Here is a 16,201-nt window from a genome sequence, read left to right on the forward strand (position 1 = left end):
GTCAGCATCTGATAGATGCTGATGAAAAATGTGAACTCTAAAGACAAGAGAAGTGGCAGGGAGCCCTCTTAGGGTGCCTCTAGGCAAATCCAGGCCAGAAAGGAGATAGTGGTTAGGGACAATGTTGTTACAGTGGAAATGATGGCAAATTTGCTGTGGAATGGAAAGGAAATGAGAAGAATCAAGGAGGAGTCCTTTGTTATAGACTTGAGGAACTAAGTAGCTGGTAGGGTCATTTCATGCAATGGGACATTTATCCTGTGCCAGGCTTCGAGATATGTGGAGTAAGGAAGAAAATAATAGTTTCCATTTGAGAATCATGCACTCGGGTGTTGAAGGTAACATTCAGAGATGAGAGGGAAGAGGCAGAGGTGTTGCTAATCACAGAATATTCTTGCCTCTGGTGGGAGCAGCGTTTGTTTGATTAGAGAAGGACGTGAGGGAATTTCCTGTGGTAATGGCAATGTTCTATAACTTAGTGTATATAGCTCGGTGCATTTTTCAGAACTAGTTGAACTCTATACTTAAACTCTTCGTTTCATTGTATGTAAATTATACCTCAAAAATGGTAACCCATGAGTTAGAAAAACAAAAATAGTTTTCCTTACAGATATAGAAAGATAGTGAAAATAAAAGGCAATTCAACTAAGGTAGCTGTCCATTGAAATAAGAGTATAAAACAGCTTTCACTCTCTGATTAAAATGTTTCTACTTAGCTTGTTGTAGACAGAAGTTGGACAACCTTGACTATGAAGGATCTATCCCAGTTACTTAAAGGGGTAAGTTCTAAAGAACTCTCCCTGTGATAATGATATCTTGTCAGTTAACTCATGTGATCAGACATAAGAGAGCCTGTGTTGCCACCAAACCATAATTTTCTCAATGGAGTATAAGGAAATAATGATTTCATGCACTGTGTTCCTACACAGCTGAGGCCTTCTGAACAACGGGTATGTCTGAACAGCTAACAATTATTGGAAGCTATACTGTCTCCCTGAAGATAGACACCCAGAGACATTTTAGGATACTCAGGTGTTAGTTTAGTGGTTAGTTTCGTGAGTCAGCTTAAGTCTCCTTTATCTTTCAGGAGACATTTGTTTACTTTCCAGGGTAACTAATCATTTTCTCTCTGGAGAAGAGTGTAAGCGGGTGAAGCAGAGGTACCAGTAGCCATAAAAGCTTAGAGTTTTCTCTAAGGGGGAGGGAGGAATAAATTAGGAGTTTGAGTTTAACAGATACACACTACTATATATAAAATATATACACAGCAAGGGCCTACTGTATAGCACAGGGAGCTATGTTCAATATCTTGTAGTAACCTATAATGGAAAAGAATCTGAAAAAGAACATATACGTGTATATATATATATATATATATATATAGAGAGAGAGAGAGAGAGAGAGAGAGACTTAATCACTTTGCTGTACACCTAAAACTAACACAACATTGTAAATCAGCTATATTTCAATTCAATAAATAAATAAACATGTAAGTAGAGTCTTCTAATTTGAGGCTTCCTCCACTCTGGTGCAAAGCCAATTCAAACAAATGTACACATTTTGCCCTCATTACATTGTCCTGTGGGGCTTGGGGTGTGGGGATACAATGCTAAGATCTTGTTCTGGCTACTGCTTTCATGATGAGTAGCAAACTGTGTGCCTGGCTTAGGGTCTTGTGTTTTTGGCAATACATGTATGTATAAAAGCAAACTAACTCAGTAACTGGCAAGTGGTGTAATCTCAGATCCTTCACAATTTTGGAGCTAACAGGGAGATTCTACAGTAATCGTGTAATGGTTTCTCACGCGGTGTGTCAGATCCCTGGATGAAAGCCTGAGTCCTAAGCCAGAAGTCCCACAGAGTCCAGCAAAATTTGGGAGCTATTTCTAGCAAATGTAATGGTGCCTGTGAAAATTTAGAGCTACCTGTTTTTGGGGAGAAATATACAACTCCACAACAGTTTTTACAATGTCTCCACTCCCAACTATACCTGTTGGTAACCTGTATTACTGTCTAAGCCTAGTTATTTGCCATTTGCTGTCATTGTGACTCTGCTTTCTAAAATCACAGTACAGGTGGTAAGCAAGAGCTCTTTTTTCCCCCCAGTAGGAGAAAATGCATTTAGCTTGCGTTTAAATGAAGGAAGCTAATTTTATAATTTTACCATTTAAACTTTTCCTTGGTTTCAAACATATTCATTCTCAATTCTTTTAACAGGGTGTTCAGTTCTTACTTTGTTGGAAAGTCGGATACAGAGACAATTTAACAATGATAGTGTATCTGCTACACCTTGAAGATTTATTTCTTCTTGGATACTAAACACATGCTATGCAACATATAGAACTTTGAATTAGATTTTGATCAATGACCTCATGCTAATTTCCATTCTGTTTGTTTTGCTAGTGGGAAACTTTATGAAGTGAAGTTTCAGATCTAGTATGTGTTTTTGAGGGTATTTAAAAAGACAAAAAGCTATCTTTTACAGAAGAGATGGCCCCTATCTCTTAATGTCAGTTCCCTACATATCCAGGTTTATTCTATATCTACTAGAAAACTCCGATCTTTTATGAAAGAATGAAGTGTGAGAACAATCTATTTCTAAGAACAAAACCACTGAATATCTATCTTTTCAGAAAGCCACATAATCTTAAATTGCCTTAAATTCTAAGTGATATTATCTGAACTGGAACACAAAGATAATGTCATGTCCTTTGTATCACTCACCAACCCACACTCTGGAACTAATTAAATGAAAGATTCATAACAAATGATGAGATAATAAAACAAAGATATTTTCCATTTGTCTTAATTCTTACGTCTATATATGCACTTAAAGTGTTTAGAAAAATCCATCCTGTCTTCGATTATAAATATCAGTGAGATATTCAATTACCTTTAAGCCCCAAGATTACCTACTGAAATGCAGGTACTATTTTGTTCTTTTCACCAGAGAGTCTGCAACTTGGTAAATTGTTCCAAAACCAGAGCATATTTTCCCATAGAACCAATCTACAAAGAAGTGTCAGGTCAACACACTGTTCCCACACAACTGTTAAACCCGCACTGTCCTCAAGTTGAATATTTTATCAACGCTGCTGAAAACCTAATCATCACGCTTATTAATATGCCTGTGGAAAATTAATACAGAGCCCTCCAATTCCCCAAGGGAGCCAGGGAATAACCTGTCCTGTCAGTGGGACTGTGGACTCCTTTCCTCTCAGTGGCTGAGTGGTGGGAAGTCCCTCTTCCCCCTCTAGTAATTAGCCTTGGTGTGACAGCCATGGTGTGGAGCTGGGACATCCGACACAGAGAAAAGAGTTGAATGGGCTAAATATACTGGATTGATAGCCCTGGAAAGATGCTTCTCACTCTGGCTGAACATATGACATCTTTTTGAAGTTGCCTCTTTAGGGCTTTAGGAGCCAACCTTCATGCTTCAGTTTCTTCCTGACACACTACTTCTGATGAATCCCATCCCCATATCTTGAGGTGCAGCAGGTTGGAAGAGATTCTCAGCATTCCTCCTCTATCCTTCTCTTCCTTTATGAAGCATACAGAACTTCTAGGGTTTTTCTCCACTCACATACATTCTGCCTGAACACCCTCCTTTTATAATATAAGGCAACACCTGGGGAAGATGTATGTGGTAAACTATTATCTTCTGAAATCTCTCTTTCTCCCTACACCTCACTTGGTCCTATAAGGGGTGGTCTGCAAACTCAGCATCTAGGTAGGAATGATTTGAAGTAAGAGCTCTGCTGATTGCTGCTAGTGAGGGGTACAGTTCAGGATAGGAAGGCATCCTTCCCTATAAATATTTGTTTAACATACAAATCTCATTATTATTAAATATTGAACTTAAATTTAAAACAAATCTCTCTATTAGCTTGCCACACCAAAACCCAACCCACCATCTATAATCTAAATATAGCCCACAGGGCTATCAGCTTAGGGTCTCTTCTGGAGAGAGGAACAAAGACACACCAAAGGTGACCCTGGCTACTCTTGCCTAGAACATAATTGAATCCAGAGTCATCTATTTTGGAAGGTATACTCAGAGTTAGACATAAAGGGTTTCACATGTTTAGTATCATATTTCTTCATTTCTTTAAATGTAATTAGACTGATTATTTCTCCATTAGTCAAATTCTTAGGGAGTTCATCATTGTGCTCTCAGGATTTTTCCTTCACCTGATAATTATTCAAGAAATCCACAGGATTAAGACTTTTTTTTTTTTTTAAAGAAGAGGTCTGCCTGATTTCCACTGCAAATGGAGAAGAAATATGAGCATTTCTCCTCTGCTACTGTCATCTCTACCATGGATCCACACTGCCACAAGATGCGTAGCGGGAGTGAGATTCAGAAGATCACTCTGAGCTGTCCTCTCAGGACCATTCCTCAGCTCCCACATCAGAGACAAACCTCACAGCCACTTGCCCTTGCGTCTCCTTGCTTAGTGCCTAATCTATTTGGGAGGGATTTTGGCTAGATGGATCTGCTCTGCCCACCTGACTTAACAGTGGACTCAATCAACCTTGTCATACCAAATAAAGAGAATAGATACTGGTCCACTGCTATCCCCTCCCCCTTCCCTCTTTCTTCAAAGCTTCATTCTCCTATCTAAAGTGTGGGCAGATTAATCTGTCTGCTGTTTAAGTAGATATGAAACGACATAGCAAAATGTCCGTTCCCTTTTTTTCCAGTCCCCTCCATCATGAGTGCTCCTCTCAAAGTACCTCTCAGTTGGCTCGAGGTAGGGACAACTATGCCTCCGTTCTTTTTCTTCAGAGCTAATGAGAAATGAGCTAATGAGAAAGCCTCAGCATTCCCCACCAGATCAACAATTTCAGCTTCTGTAGATCCTTTCCTCCCCTCTCAGCTCTGATTGTTTGCTTAGAGATTAGATAGTCTGATTTGGGGGTAAACAACGTGAGTGATGTTTGCAGGCAGCAAGTCTATGTTTTCAATTCTTAATGAACTCAGAGGGAGTTGTCTAGTACCAATTGCTGTTGTTTTTCTATTTGATGTCTTTAAAAAAAAAAATAACGTGAGCTTGGAACCCCAGATCCCAGTTCTGGGACACCAGAAAAAGTTCTGCTCAAGATTGGACGTTTGCCATCAACAGATGAATGGATAAAGAAGATGTGACACATATATACAATGGAATATTACTCAGCCATAAAAGGAAATGAAATTGAGTTATTTGTAATGAGGTGGGTGGACCTAGAGTCTGTCATACAGAGTGAAGTAAGTCAGAAAGAGAAAAGTCAGAAAGAGAAAAACAAATACCATATGCTAACACATATATATATCACATATATATTCATATATATATTCATATATATGAATATATATATTCATATATATGAATATATTCATAATATATTCATATATATTCATTCAGCAGGGCATGAAGAAAATGAGAATGGCACACCAGTTTAGGAAGAGAGGTCAACACTTCCATTCTGGATAAACAAGTGGTTCTTGGAGGGTGAGGAAGAAGGGAAAAAAAGGCCTCTGATTCCCAGGGCAGAACACAGGAGTCATCAAGGGGTAGAGCTGATAACCACTTAGATTCCCTTAGGTATCTGCAGACATTGTTCAAAGCTGAGCACTTACTTTCTCTTACCTTCACGTACTCTCTTGTGTATGGCCCTCTTTTTTTTTTCTTTGCCACCATCCCTGGGGCATAACTTCAAAGGAGAAAACAGCAGTGATCAGACCGTGGGAACTAGACCAAGCTTCAAAAGTGACACCCCTTTTCCATTCTCCCTCTGAGCCTATCTGTGATCCTATGTAAATAACCTAGAAGAGAGTAGAGTGGTGACGGTCATGGTGGTGAGAGGTGGATACGGGGCAAACTTTGCGAGATTTGAACTGGATAGTAAGTGCGAGGGTAATCATGAATTCTACTCAGAAAACACTTGATTTGAAGGAACATTTACTTGAAACTTTGAAGCAGGGACACATGGAAACACAAATGATATCTCTCTGCCTCTACTGGTCCTCATAAAGGAGAGTGAGTTGGGTTCATACAACAAACTTCCTATTGTGCAAACATCTGGTTTGTGACTATTGTTCACACCTGATGCAGGGCGAATCCCTGTGAGAAAATGTCTCTTCCCTCTCTCCTATATATTCACAGAGGGATCCCTCCCACCTTTGACCCTGGTCCAATACCTCTGAACGGAGGAATCCTGGATTTAAGCAGGGAGCAGGGTGTAGTTTTCAGTCTCCACTGGATCCAGCCCAATGAGAAGTAGGAAAACTTGTTTCCTCTCCTACTCCTAAGTTTTTTCAATTCTGATCTATTGCACTTTGATCCTAGTCAAGTGCTAAGATCCAGCAAAGGTTCTCATGGTCTGATTCTTTTCTCTGGAGCTGGATTTCTAACTCGAGCTCACATTGCAGAAGTGGTGGAGAAGTCAAGTCCATAGTGAATTGACAGCTACAGGTCTGTGTGTGGTAGGATGCAGACAGGGGGCAGGTCTCTGATTTGAGATGGAGAAGAAGACTTGGGGAAAGGTGGAGGTGATCCTCTGGATGGCTGCAAAATCCACTGCGCTCAAGAAAGAGAAGCCTGTGGAAAGGAAACCCTGCCTGAGTGTGCTACCCCGTGCCCTGGTCCGTGAGGCTCAGCGGTAGGTAAAGCTGCTCATTTCAAAGGACACAAAACGGGTCCCATGTGAAGTAGGTGAGCGGCAAAGTTCTGAGCAGAGTGGGAAATAGAACCATCCCGGAAGACTACAGCACGGGGAAGAAGGGCTGCCAAAAGCTATAAGGAAGGCTCGCCGGAAAGGCTTGACCTTGTTGTCAATGGCTGGGACCTTGCAGAAGATCAGAAATACAAATACACAAGGAAAAGGGAGTTTACTGATTTCATATACCCACCTCTGGATGAATGTTATTTTTTTACCATAAAGAAAACAATGTTTTATTTGAAATTACAATTTTTTTCAGGGTAGCCTCACAAAGGAAAATTTCTATGATGCTAAAACAGTCGAAGGCCACTTTACTTTAGCTGAGAACCTATAGAGGTCTTGCATATGCAAAATAGGGCCTTGGAGCTGAGTGTAGGAAACACAGTCACAATTAGCTGAGTACCACGCGGTGGAGAAGAGGCAAGAAAACGAGGGTCCAGAAGGGGATAGTCTACAAGGTGCAAGGAGAGCCTTAGCGGAAGAGACCCAGAATGGGGGCAGCAGGTCAGGGACGGAGAAATGGCCCTTTGTTCAGCAAATCTGACAGAAGCACTAAGAGCTCTGGGTTTTCTGCACATTGTCCCATGAGCTTGGAGTGGGACCTAGCCTCCACCTTAGAGGCAGGGGGTGAGAGGGGCTTCCAAATAATTAAACAAATGGAAATAACTAAGTGACCAGACGGTCATTCCCAGTTTAGATATTTTTAGGAGAACTGGTTCACAGGAAGGAAATATGTGACCAACTCAAAATAATCTAGGGAACAAATGACAAAAAAGCTTTAAGCAAGCATGAACCGATAGGGATATTTACCTTTACACACCTTTAGGCTGAGAATCCACCGGCGGAGGGCTTTTGATTCATTTCCATTATTTCAGTGACTGGTCCGATGTTGAATAAATGTTTGTGAAATGCAGAAATGAACAGCAGGGGCAAGAAAGAGAAGTGAGGGGCAGGGAGGATACCAGGCTGTCATTGGTTATTGAAGCAATGGAGTAGCACAGCAAATATTTTCAGCTCAGCATCTTTGATGTTGCCCTTCTACGTGGAAGACTCTTCCCCGCCCCGTGCTTGCACACACACATACACACACATACACATACAACCACGCAGCCTGCTTTCCTCACCTGCTATAAGTTTAACTTCCTTTATCACTTTATTTAAAGGCACAACTCTCCATTAAACCCAGGTTGGCATTTCCTGGTCCATTTCCTGCTTTTCTTTGCTACATGGCATGTGTGCCATCTGGTCCATTATTTATTTTCTGTCACCACATTTTGGTATGTAAGCTCCAGGATGGCAGGAAAGTCTGACTGTTTTGCTCACTGGCATGTCCCTTAGCAACTAAAGGGCTCCTGGCCCATAGTTGGTATGTCTTCATTTTGAAGAAATGAATGTACAAATGAATGAATGAAGGTGTACATATGCGTTCCCGGTCATTTGAAAAAAAGAAATGATTTTTTTTTCCCTCTAGACTAAAAGAATCACATTGAAGAATTTGAAAAAGAAAAAAGAAGGTGGAAAGAAAAAGGAAAACCCATTACTAGATATGAGTTAAAGCCTGTTTGCTTTTATGTATTCAAAACCCCAAACAACACAGAACAGTAGTCAGAAGCTGGACCTAATTTCTAGGAAGGAAATTAGAAGCTTATTTTCTGTCTTTCCATTGCTTTTGAATCTGTGTCCTGATACAAGCCAAATGTTGTCTGTCAGCCCGTTACAACATGTGCTCTCACGTGCTGCCACATTTTTCAGTGCTGCCCCCCCCACCCCCCGCGTTAAACTGCTCTGTTCTGCTGCCTTGCTATCTAAGGCTCGAGATAAAAACGCTCAGTTGCTGCTGCCACGCTGTCTGTCTCCAGTGTTTAAATGCTTCCGTATCATGGGGTTTGCATCTGACTACATCCTGGCAGCTTCCAAATAAGACTTAGAGAAACCAAGCGACCACTGTGATGATGACTAAACATTTTGCAGAACAGTGAGAGGGAGAGATAGGTATGGCTCTCTGATGGCTCAGTTTTTCCTTCTGAGAAAAACCATCCCTACCACCTAGACAGGACAGATGACTAGCAAGCACCATCATGGGCATAGCTGTGACTGGTCAACAGATGCCGTTCCATTAGTATGTGCGTTCCCCAAGAATATGGAATTGGATGAAATTAAAAAAACAAAACAAATAGATTGAGCCTTTCTTCACATGAGATGCGTATAGAAGCCCAAAAGTCTCCCTGGTCTTTGTTTTCTACCTTTCCAAGGAGTAACAGATGTTGGGAATTCTACAGAATTTTAAAAAATGCTAATGTCCATTGAAGCCTGAGTGGTCTTTAATGCAAAGCTGCAGGATCTTTGAAATTCAGAATTTCCAGCAAGTTATGTTGATTAATATCATTCACATATGCTTTTCTTCTTAAAAAAAAAAGTCTTTAAGGTGTTCTCTGATGTAAGTCCAAGAGGCTGTGCAAAGGGTGTGGTACTCTGTGGTACAAAGTACGTGTGATACTCTTACTGAAAGGGAACACACAGAAACAGGTAAATGCCAGTTGCCATGAGCTCGTAAGCCTCACCTCAGGAAAGGTTTAGGGCAGCATGAAATATCATAGAATGTGCCCTTTTTTGGATTATATATATCTACCATTTATCTAAAGTACTCTCCCACTAGCATGGCTACTTTCTAAATTTCTTCTGTAATGTTCAGAAATTCAACTGCATTCAGTATATTTTCTCAACCTTTCTACCATATTTGTGTCCACATGTCTTCATAGAGTTTAAGTTAGAAGACAGAAAAAGAGAAGTTGTCATAGGGACAATTTGCCAATATTTTGGGGGTGTATTTATTTATAATGTAAAAACCATGTTATCTTAAAACATAAACAGGTTCTTGGCAGGGATGTTTGAATGATGATCTGAACTTTATGATATTCAATAAAAATGATCACTCTTAGAAAATAAAAGCCCCCCAGATTTGGATTCACAGTTCTAGGGTTTACACTTAGAAGAAAATATTGAAGGCCAGAAATCATTTAATCTCTGCTCCCCTCTCAATGGAACCGATGTAAACTGAATATTGCAATCATCTTATGGGAATTTGGTTCCCTTTACTCACTGTTGAGGGAACGCATTATGACAAGCAACCTTAATTTAAAAAGTTAAAATTTGAAAACAACAGTAATACAATTTCACATTGAGTTGAAGAACAAATGTCAAGCCTTGCAGATTAATTTGTGCTTAGAAAAAATATTTTTCCCCGTTGCTTTTTCTAAAAGATCTACCTGTCATCATTTGAGGAGTCGGATCCCATACAGCAGTCCTGCCTCTCCAGCGCCCTCTACTGGGCACTACAGCTGATGAATATGTGCGTGTTGACTCCTTCACATTAGCCTGATTTTATTTCTAAAGCACAGAATCAAAGGGTAGGGCTAGAAGGATTCTGAGAATTCCATCTGCTTTCTACTGGGGTCCTATCCAAGTCACTGAGAGAGATGAAAATCTCCTCTGATTTTCAAGACTGTTAGAAAAGCAAAGTGTTTGAAAACTACTTTGGTTGATATTTTTACCCACCTGGCCTCATACTGTGGCTGCCTTAGTGGACATTTAGGATGACTTAAATTACTGCACCTGCCACAAGTGCCTTCAGGGTACTGTAATCTATAACACTACCTTTTGTCCCTTAAACACAAAAGATGTGACTTTCACTCCAGCCGTTGGAATTTATCAGTGCAACATAAAAATTGCACGTGTGTTTATCTCCATCATTTGTTTTCTAGCATAGTAATTGATGCATATACATGATGGAAATGACATACTGTTTCTGCTTTTTCGTAGAAAATATCTAGAGGTGCGTACATTCACAGGTAAAATCCCATGTTGCCTTTTAATGAAATTCGTTTTGTCACATTTTAATGTGAGGGACAAAAAAATCCTTTATTTAGACCGGAATTTAGTGTCTATCAGTATTTAGTGTGTGCTCATAACACAGTCTTTATTACATTTTGGTGTGAGTGATTGATGTCCAAAATATTATTAGAAGGATTTAAAACAAAATGAGTCAAATACCCTGTGGCTAAAGGGACTCTACAGCCTCCACCTGCTCTTCTTTCCTTGCCTCGGTGACTGGTAGAATTTGTTAATTGAAAGCATTAAAGGGGATAAAATTTGGTACCTTTAAGAACTGCTTTTTTTTTTTTTTTTTTTTTGCGGTACGCGGGCCTCTCACTGTTGTGGCCTCTCCCGTTGCAGAGCACAGGCTCCGGATGCGCAGGCTCAGCGGCCATGGCTCACGGGCCTAGCCGCTCCGCGGCATGTGGTATCTGCCCGGACCGGGGCACGAACCCGCGTCCCCTGCATCGGCAGGCGGACTCTCAACCACTGCGCCACCAGGGAACCCACGTCTATACATTTTGTGTTAATATATTGGAGAGCAAAGACCTCAAGCCAGAATCATTTTGATCCAACTCCTGGACACAGAATTGTAACTATTTACATTTTCGTTACATTAGGCTACCAGCTGCTGTTTACTAACTGCATGTGGAACTCAAAAATGCTGAACAAAGCCAGCTATACTATAATGGAAAAAGTGTTGCATTGGGAGTCAAGAACCAAATTTGGTGTATTTTGTTTTTGCTTTTGCTTTTGTTTTTCTATTGCTGTCACTACGTGTTTCAGTGGCCTTGAAGGGAGGTGTTTTATTTTATTTTTGAAAATAAGCCTTTAAAAAATACTGACTTCCTTGTTTACAATAAGTATTGGTTGGACTAAGATGATTAAATCTTTTGCAGCTATAAATTTTCATAAGCCAGACTTGTATATCCAAATGCTTTGTCAACATCTTTGCTTAGAAATCTAATCAGATCTCAGTGGTAACATTTTAGTATGTCAAAAACAAACCAAAACACAAAACACCAGCCTTTGACCTCCCTCCACACACCTGCTTCTCACCCAGTTTTATCAATCTCCGAACATAGCTGTTATTCAGGCCCCAAATCCTGAAGTCATCCTTTCTTCCCTTTATTTTTTATACCCACGCCCAATTACAGATCTTCCTTGACTTACAGTGGCATTATGTCTTGATAAACCCATCGTAAGTCAAAAATACTGTAAGTTGAAAATATATTCAATACACCTAACCTACGGAACAACATGACTTAGCCTCACCTATCTTAAAGGTGCTCAGAACACACACATTAGCCTATAGTTGGGCAAAATCATCTAACACAAAACCTGTTTTATAACAAAGTGCTGAATATAGCATGTAATTGATTGAATACTGTACTGAAAGTAAAAAGCAGAATGGATGTGTGGGTACAGAATTATTCTAAGTATATTAGTTGTTTACCCACGTGACCACGAGGCTGACTGGGAGCTGCCCAGCGTTAGCAAAGAGCGTCATTCCCCATATCCCTAGCCCCGGAAAAGATCAAAAATTCAAAATTTGAAGTACAGTTTCTACTGAATTCTATTACTTTCAAACCATCATAAAGTCAAAAAATCATAAGATAAACAAACTTAAAAGTCTGGGACCATCTGTTATCAGCAAAATCTGTTGGTTCTGTCTTCCAAATAATTCTTATACTGACCATTTTCTCCTCCTCCTGTGTTTATTTTCTTGTCTAAGCCACTAGCACTCCAGACTGGAATATTTCCACGGTTTACTGGTATGAGTTGAACTGTTTCCTTAAAAAGATATGTTGAGGTCTTAGCCCCTAACCCCCAGGACCTCAGAATGTGACCTTATTTGGAAATAGAGTCTTTGTAGATGTAGTTGAATAGAGATGAGGTCATTAGGGTGGGCCCTAATCCATTATAACTAGTTTATTTATAAAAGGGGAAATTTAGATTCAGAGACAGACAAGCACATAGGGAAAATGCCATGTAGAAATGAAGGTCAAGATCTCAGTGATGTATTTAAAAGCCAAAGAACACCAAAGATTGCCAGAAAACCACCAGAAGCTAGAAGAGAGACATGAAACAGTTTCTTCTTCATAACCCTCAGGAGGAACCACCCCTACAGATACCTTGATCTCAGACTTCTGGCCTCCAGAACTTTGAGATCATAAATTTCTATTATTTAAGCCACCTAGACTTTGATACTTTGTTACAGCAGCCCTAGCAAACTAATACATGGACTGAGTGGTCATCCTACTTTCACTCCTCTACTATGGTCTATTCCAGCTTGGAGCCAACTGGAAGCAAATCTTTTTAAATGTATCTGTAAGATTGTATTTCTACTTTATTAAAAACCCTCCCATAGTTGCCCATATGGTTTTTTTTTTTTTTTTTTTTTTTGGTGATTCCAAAGCATTTATTGCACTGATGGCACAGGGTGTTCACTGGGCAGCTTGGCTGCAGCCCAACACCTCCTCTCCCCACCATGTGCTTTTACACAGGTGTGTAAAGAAGACCCTTTTACTGCAAAGAGATTTTCAGTCTCTCAGGTAACAGGACCAGGGGCTTTCCTGGGGCCTATGCTTTTGATCTACAACATTCTCTCTCCACTATTTCTTCTTTGACTTCCTCTGCCACCACTGTCCTCTAAAACCAGTTTGCTCCAGCCAGATTGGTCTTCTTACTCCATTATCTGGCTCCATGTAGAAAAGCAACTGCTTGAAAGAATCCTTCACTAGGAATGTTTTGTCACCTTTATTAAAAAAACCATGAAGTGCTCCCAACAAATCCTTCACTAGGAATGTTTTGTCACCTTTATTAAAGAAATCATGAAGTGCTCCCACCAAATTAAAACAAAGCTGATTTTGTAGCACTTAAGCAAATAGCTAAAAAGTACAATTTGCCTTATTGAATTGATATTGGTATATCTGACCTTAAGCAGAAGGTTGAAACTGCGTACCTTTTTATAATCAAGAAATTATCCGATGAATGTAGAAGATTCTACATTGGAACAGAGAATACTTGGGAATAAAGATAAAAATTTAGCTGCTGTTATTTGCTTGTTTATTCTCCTCTTGTTTGGTTTACAAAGAAACCGTGGTCTTAGAATTTTCTTTTTGATGCAAAAATTTTGAAATTAAGAATGTACACCTTTTGGCACACAACATCCTTCCATGGACAGAACTTTACTTTCATGTATTTGTTTTGCACAATAAGAAACTCTGCATAAAGAACTTCCTATTTTAGGGAATATACAATTGTTTCACTTTTGGGTATGTGTTTTCACAATATATCCACTTAACTGAGGCTCTCACTTCCAGTTTCTGCTCAGCTGTCATCTCTGTAATAAATTCTTCTCTGACGTTTAATACAAAATAACTCTCCACTCCTCTATTGCTGTAAGCTGCTTTATTTATTTTTTATAGAACCTATCATTGTCAGACATACAATATATTTATTTGACTATTTGTATATTTTTCATGAGTTTCATGAGAGTATGGTTGTTGTCTGTCTGTTTGCTTTTAATTGCTGGTACACTTAGTACCTAGAAGAGTTCCTGACATGTAATAAATGCCTAATTAACATCTGTTCATTGCCAGAATATTTAAATTTTGCATCAACAAACATGATTTTTGAGATTAAAAAAAGGAGAAGTTGGAGGGAATAGATCAAATACACAAGAGTCAATTATATATAAACTGGTATGAACTTGCAACATTTCACTCATGTAGTCAACACATTTATGTTAACACCTGTTGTGACCAAGTGCCATTCTAGGCACTGGAGTTCCAAATATGGAGAGAACATGGCTCTGTAATTCTGGTTTAGATGAAGGGTAGACTACAACACAAAAAGATAGATTCTACACTAGAAGTGAGAACAAAGTCCTATGGTATCACAAATGGAAGGTCAATTACTTCTGCCGAAAACATTTAAGGGAGGTTTCACAAAAAAGGGGACACTTAAGCCCAGCCATCTGGGAGGTTTGGTGATGGTGGTGACTATTCGTGGGTAGGTGACATATAGGGAGGTGAATATTTCAAGCTGTGGAAATAGTATGTGTAAACACAAGGTAGAATCATCTAGAAGAGGTGACGTTTGCCAGCAGGTTTCTATAAAGCTGTGTATCCCTGGCTCCCTACTTTTCCGCTTAGCCGATAACCCACTGCAGAATGCTACGGAAACACTGGAATCTCTGCTATCCAAGAAACAAATCACGGGCCACCTGTACCTTTGGGGAAGTCCCAGGCTCCCTTTATTTAATATCCACAGGCCAATAAGGCAGAAGGCCAATGAAGTAGCAGCTACATTCTACCTCTGTCTTCAATTTAGCCTCTGAATTGTATATCCAGCTGGGTCCTGCTGCTAGATGATTTTATATGACTGAATTCCAGCGCCCTCTCCCAGCAGGAGACAGCCAGGAATGGAGTCTGGACTCAACATGGAAGATCTGACATACAATATTTCAGCGTTTCTTCTTCCTACTTTTGGAATCCCAAATATTTCACCACATTAATAATAATTTATCGCCCCTTTTCTTATGTTGCAAGTATATGAGACAGAAATGCAAAGAGACCTGGTACCTTTTGATGGACTGACCATTACTCATTGTAAAGGTAGGGTTTTTAAACATCTCCTCATTTATATTTAATGAAACTAACCATCACAACTGCTCTGTCTACACCAGTAAAAGTGAGTTTAATATGCTTGATAAACTAGGGAATTGTGTTGTTTCTGGTTTCTGATCCCAGCTCTATAATTAATCATTTTGTGTCATAAAACAAGGCATCTGAATGTTCTCTTAGTGTCCACATGTATCCAATAAGGATCGGACGGCAATGGCTGCTGAGATTCAGCATTCCTTAATTCTAGAAATTTAAAAAAAAAAAAAAGGTCGCAAATGAAATTGGAAACAATTTACAATCACCATCAGTAGTTACTTGAAAGGCACTCAGAGCTTTTTGGTTTGTTCGTTTATTTTAAATATTGACTTTTCAGATGTATGAATCCCTCTTATGCCTTCTCCAGCTATGTGTCTGCTATTCAGCAAACATCCAGTCATGGTTAGAGTGCTGAGTTTAAAGAACCCATATTTTACATATAGAGTTAATGGCATCCGGGGTGTGTGTGTGTGTGTGTGTGTGTGTGTGTGTGTGTGTTGTATTTAGCTTCCTCAACTTCTCAGGCAGGGATTATTTAAATCAACTAGGGACTGCTTTGTAACAAATCACTATAGCTGTTATGAATACAAGCATGACTTAAGTGGAAGGCTGGTGGTCATTTCACATCATGGCTCTATTTAGTTGCTCTTAGAAAGTGTTAAAAAAAAATCCCTGAGCACGACACACCATTTTTATTTATTTATTTATTTTGTGCATGAAATGATAGGCAATGCTAACTAAAACCCCTCACTTTTATTTCCCTGATAAATTCTTGTGCCTCTGGATCCCATTTGATCCCAGGAAATCTGAAAGACTCTTAGATCACGGGAGAGCAATTATTCATTCCCTTACAATACCCCCTCACAGCCCCCAGTTCCATGGTGGTATATATATATATATATATATTTTGTGTGTGTGTGTGTGGTATGTGGGCCTCTCACTGTTGTGGCCTCTCCCAC

Source organism: Phocoena phocoena, chromosome 12 (assembly GCF_963924675.1).
Source record: "Phocoena phocoena chromosome 12, mPhoPho1.1, whole genome shotgun sequence".
Lineage (NCBI taxonomy): Eukaryota > Metazoa > Chordata > Mammalia > Artiodactyla > Phocoenidae > Phocoena > Phocoena phocoena.